The sequence below is a fragment of the Tupaia chinensis genome, unplaced genomic scaffold (genome assembly GCF_000334495.1).
Source record: "Tupaia chinensis unplaced genomic scaffold, TupChi_1.0 Scaffold000597_1, whole genome shotgun sequence".
NCBI classification, from domain to species: domain Eukaryota; kingdom Metazoa; phylum Chordata; class Mammalia; order Scandentia; family Tupaiidae; genus Tupaia; species Tupaia belangeri.
Window position 1 is genome coordinate 1,898,475 of NW_006160114.1, and position 6,060 is coordinate 1,904,534.

Below are 6,060 nucleotides of genomic sequence, written 5' to 3' on the forward strand. Positions count from 1 at the left end.
AATTTATTTATATTTTATTCATGATAGAAAGTATGTACACATGCATGAGTGGAGCAGAGAGAGAAGTGCCCTCATGATTTCAATGCTATAGTCTTGTTTCCTCAGTCCTCCAGCTCTTCAAGATCCTGAGCACCTAAGTGCTTCCATGTTTTCAAGCCAACCTAAGTATCTGGACCTATGGTCAGAGATATAGCTTTCCATATTGCAGCTCAGTTTGTTACCAACTATGTGTCCAGTCTGGGTCAAAGGCCAAGCCTTTTAAGAACTAGCTAGGGTCAGGAGGTAGAGTAGTGGCTATGCACTGGACCCACATGGGAAAGGTCCTGAGTTCACATCTTGGGACCTCCCTGAGAACACTAAGAAAGTGTGCTTGTCCCCATGATCTGGACTGGCTGACAAGGAGAGGATCACTGCATGAAGAGCCTATTGGCAGTATATATCTTTTCCTCTGTCTTAGAAGAGATGAATGAATAAATTTTTAAAAATAGAATTGGCTAGACCCAGGAGAAGTAGTATCTTAAGCCAGAAAGGTTTTTTAAGATGTCAAAATATCATAACATAGAGAGTTTTTAAAATAGTTACAATAAACTTTCTTTTCTTTTCTTTTCTTTTTTTTTTTTTTTGAGAGGTTTTTGCTATAGGGCACATGCACTTGCCAGAAAGACAGAGAGAGAGAGAGAGAGAGACAGAAAGCGAGAAATTACCCCCTGGGGAAGATGGCCACACTGCAATCCCTTCTCCTCCGTTCTCTTCTCGGGGATCTTGGGCATGCATACACATGCGCCCAGCGTGAGTTTAAGCCACTGGGTCCAGGACTTGAACTGTGGTCAGCTACATGGGAGTCCAGTGACATAGCCATTATGCCAACTGCAGGTCCCTACAATAGACTTTCAATTTCAGCTGCATTCAACCACATTAAATGTCCTGGACACTCTTGGTTGCCTCCTGTTCCTAATCAACACTGCTGCTCTTGTCTTTTAGACCCTTGTGCTGACATTCTCCTACCCACCCCAGTTTACCAAACATTTTTAGCTAGCTTGACTTTGAGGTCCCTGGAAACAGGAAACAGGTCTCCGGCATCTCTGAGACACAGGCACTCAGCCCATGCAAGCAGTGTTTGTAGAACTGAATGGACCCTCGTTCCTGCACTTAGTTCTCATCAATAGGTTGAGTCTTCTCCATAATCGTTCGTGCTTCCTCTAGGCTCTCCATGTCCTAGATGCTCCTATCTGTTGCAATGTCCTAACCTACATTTGCTCAGTGTCCCACAACACAGAGTGTCTGACCAGCAATTAAAGAGCTTCAACTGAAGTACCAAAGAACCAGAATAACCAACTGGCCTGGGATGGCTTCCATGTGAACCCTGCCGCCAAGTGGGAATGTTTACTCGGGCAGACAGGAAGCAGTGAACTCAGAGAAAAACACAGCCAGAGCTAGTGAGGTAAGCGCAAAGGGCAGGAAGTAGAATTTTCCATTCCAGTTCAGCCATGACTAAAACTGTCAGGAATCGGTGCAATAACTACACATCTGAACTTATTTGCATGGATAGATCTCTTTGCAAATTTGGGCTTTTATTTTCCCATATGTTCCTACTTTGGCTTTCATAAGACTTCAACAGTTAGAATTACAGAAAAAAAAAGGATCAGAATCATGTTCAGTGATTTTGCTCATTTATTTAACACCCGATAGTACTAAGCACTTTATATGTAACCATGACACGAAGCTGCTATCATTCATTTATTCATTCATTCAATAAAAATAAATTTATTATCTCCTATGAAACCACATCATGCTAGGAATATAAAGGCATAGATGCTATTCTGGTTTGTGTTTTTGTTCTTTTGTTGATGTTCTTTTTTTCTCTCATGGGTTTAGTGGGAGACACAGACAAGCAAATCATTAACCCAATTGCAGAGACTGTGAGGAGGGCACGCACAGTGTGTATCATCCATCCAATGGAGGAAGGAGGAAGGACATCTAACTTAGCTTAGAGTCATTTTAAACTGTGTCTTACAAGGTAAGTGAGGGTCTATGAAGTGAAGAGGGGGCCACATAGCAGGAACAGACTGTGCACAGCTTTGAAGGAAAGAAAGCCACACTTTCAGGGAGCTGCACACCACAATCCACAGGCCTTGAACCAAGAGTGTGTACCTGAGGGTGAGGAGGAGGTCTCAGTCAGCTCCAACTGCCATCGTGACGTATCACAGACTGAGTGGCTTAAAGACAGACATTTACTTTCTCACGGTTCTGGAAGCTAGAAGCCCATGAGGTGTAGGTTCAGTTTCTGATGATGGCCCTCTTCCTGTCTTGCAGATGGCTGCCTCTGGCTGTGTCCTTACATGGCCTTTCTTCTGTGTGTCCAAAACCCCTAGAATCTCTTCCTCTTCTTATAAGGATAAGAATCCTATGGGACTTGGACCTCACCCTTATGACCTCATTTTACCTTAATTAACTCCTGAAACTATCTCCAAATAGTCACATTCTGTGATATAGAAATTAAGACATCAGTCGTTGAATTTGGGAGGGACAGGGCACATGAAGAGGAGGGAATGAGGAAGATGATGCTGGTCTGGTGGCCACTGGACTAGTCCAGGGAAAGGAATAGACAGCTAAATGCAATCAGTGGCCAGGGAGGTAGGAAGGAAGAGAGTGACTGCTGAAATTGGTGGAAGACAGAGTCAGCAAGTGCAGGCGGACAGCTGGCCCAGAGGGCTGGGGTGGAGGGCTGGTGGAGGAGGGTGTGGGCAGGGAAGAAGTGAAGGGATGCAGTCTAGGACGCCTTCCAAGTGCTGGATAGAGAAATGGTGATGCCTCCCTGGGATGAGGAACACAGGAAAAGAGCATATAATGGCGAGCGGAAGATGATGAATTGGAGCTGACGGTGGAAAATCATATGGAGAGATTGAACAGAGTGGGGTATATGGGTAGGAGAATCTAAAAAGAAGTCTGGCCTGGAGCTAGAGATTCAGAAATCATCAGTTTATATGAGGTCATTAGAGCCAGGGATTTAGACAAAGTCACCCAGAGAAAGGGAAGGTGACCAAGGACAGATCCCTGGGACTCAGGAACAGGAGTGGCCTGAGAAGAGAGGATGATTAGGAGCAGACAGGAGCTGGGACTATTAAATGAGGGCCTACTATGTTCCAGGCATTGAGTTAGATGCCGCACATGTCCTGTCCTCTCATTGAATGCTTGTAGGAGTTCCCTGATGTAGGCATGGAGTGAACATGTAAACACATTTATTATTATTTCAGACACTGCCCAGGGACTTTGTAATAGCTCATGAAATCCCCCAAAACCCCACTACTTACACAAGAGGAAATTGAAACACACAGGGTGTTGTGTTCAAGGTCACAGAGCTAGATTCTGAACTCCAATCCAGAGATCAGGCAGCAATGCTTGTACCAGGGTATCACTATTCTGCCTCTCTCTCTATTGCATTAAGTCTAGAAATTAGACAGTTGAAGATGAAACAGGTTAAGAAATTTGCTCTGGGCTGGCAGATGGCATGGTGGTTAAGAGCGCTGGACTCCCACATGGCTGACTGTGGTTTGAGTCCCAGAACTGGTGGCTTGCTTTCTCGTTTTCCCTTTCTCTCTCTCTCTCTCTCACTCTGTCCCTCTCTGGTCAAATTAAAATACGTAAGTAAATAAATAAATAAATAAATAAATTTAAGTAAAATAATTCTAAAAAGAAAAAGAAAAAGAGAGAGAGAGAGAAAGAAAGAAAGAAAGAAAGAAAGAAAGAAAGAAAGAAAGAAAGAAAGAAAGAAAGAAACTTACTCAAGATGACATGGCTAGCCAAATGTTAGTTAGGCTTTAAACTGTAAAACCTTTTCCACTTTTGACTACATTCTTCACAAAGTAAAGGAGGAGAGAATTGTAGGGACAAATATGGTCAGTGAGATCAAAGTAGAAATGTCTGTTAGCTTTGGCAATATGGCCTTAGTGAGTTCACTTTTAGTGGCATAATGGGCAGAAGTCAGATTATAAAGCCTTTTTTCCCCTTAAGGTTATTTTATTTATTTCATAAGAGAGAAAGAGACCCTCCCCCAATAGAATCTCATCACACTACAATCTCTTCCTTCTGCCCTCCAGTCAGGATCTTGGGTGCATGTGCCAGGCATGTTTCAGGTCAACCAGGGATTCAAACTCAGTAACCAATCATTATGAGATTTTGAAGAAGTGAGCATTTCTCATTGGCTTTGAGATTTCTCAGGGCCAAATCTGTAGTCCACCAATAGCAAGTGTTTATATTCTCAAGGAATGCATTTTGAATGAACCTTATTCATCTTATTTTTCCTACCCATGTTTGCCTTCCTACCAAATTACTTTTTTGGGCACTTCAATTCAGTATGCTGCTGCCGTTACCACTGAGACCGGGCCAGATTGTGAAGTCTCAAGGAATGAATGGTAGGTAAGGAATTTAGATCATTCTTTGGGGGAGTTCGATTACAAAGAGAAGAGAGATGGTAAAGTAGCTTCAAATGGAGGGCTATACAAATGCTTAAAAATATTCTCTGTGTTTAAGACAGCAGAAGCTCACAGCTACTGTTGGTAGAAAAACCCAAGAATTCGGGAACCAGCAGTTAGCGTAATGGCTATGTCGCTGGACTCCCACGTAGTCGACCGCGGTTTGCGTCCCGGACCCGGTGGCTTAAAACTCACGCCGGGTGCGTGTGCGTGCGTGCCCAAAATCCCGAGAGGAGAATGGAGGAGAAGGGATTGCGGCATGACCATCCCCCCTGGGGGTTGATTTCTCACTTTCTGTCTCTATGTCTCTCTCTGTCTGTCTGGTGAGCGCACACACCCTATAGCAAAAACCTCTCCAAAAAAGAGAAAAAAAAGAAAAACCCAAGAATTGAGGCAGTGGTGGTGCAGGATGGTAAACGTGTTGTGAGTGTGGTAAATCTGAATCGGGATCTCTGAATTTGATCAGCTGTGGACCTCCAATGCTGAGGAACTGAGTCTGTGAGCTGGTGATGTCACCAGAACACAGTCACCCCCCCAATGGGAATGTGATCTTTACCTCCTCTAATCTGCAAACAGCCACAGACTCACAGATAGGGGATTGCTTTGCTATAAGTAGTTTCTAAATTTGAATTTAATAAACTGTTACCTCACTTGTAATCTAAGAAATACAAATGTAAAACTACGTGGTACTCTACAATGGTACCAAAGATTTAAAGCCATGAGAATAGTTTAATAGATAATCGATACATTAGAATGGTTCTTTGGGAAAACAATGGTACACAATTCCTTACACGCTCTCATATCACTTTTCCCAATAAATTCACTTCTGAGAGTTTGGATGCAGAAAAAAGTTACAGTGCAAAGATGTTCATTGTGGCATTGTTTATAGTAAAGAAATCTAAATGTCCTAGAGAAATGGTGGGACAAACAATAGTGTATCTATTTGATGTACAATAACAGTGATCTAAAATAATATTAGCAAGGACATTGCAGTTTTTGAAATATCGTATACATACAGTTTTACATAAGGAAAACAGAATTAAAATTCTGTAATGTGAAATCAACTGTGTAAAATAAAAATGACTGAAAAGATCTTCACTAGCAGTGATTATGTTTGCCTGGTTCGATAATGAAAAAGAAACTAAACCTGAAAAAAAATCTCTATAGCTCTCTACTGATTAACAAAAGCTGCCATCACATTGAACACTGTTTGGTTTGTTTTTGCCTGTTCCCCTTTTTTATTTCTTTCTCTGGTATTTTGGTAGTGCATAAATTATCCATGAAAAAATGCAGGTGTTTTTACTGAAAATGCATCAAACGAAACCTTTAGATAACACACCAGGAAAGCATCCTTAAATTGTATTCTTTATGCTTGACATCATTCTTCTGTACAAAACAAAACACATTCATTTGGAAAATGCAGAAAAATTGTAAAATCAGAGAAATGTGAAGAATAATCTCATTTTTTCTACTCAAATAATAAATATTATTTTATTGTTAAGCAAACAAGAGCAACTGCTATATTAATCTTAAGTGCATAGACCGCTGACCTGAAACTTGGATGTCACAAAGCCAAATTGTCCACAGA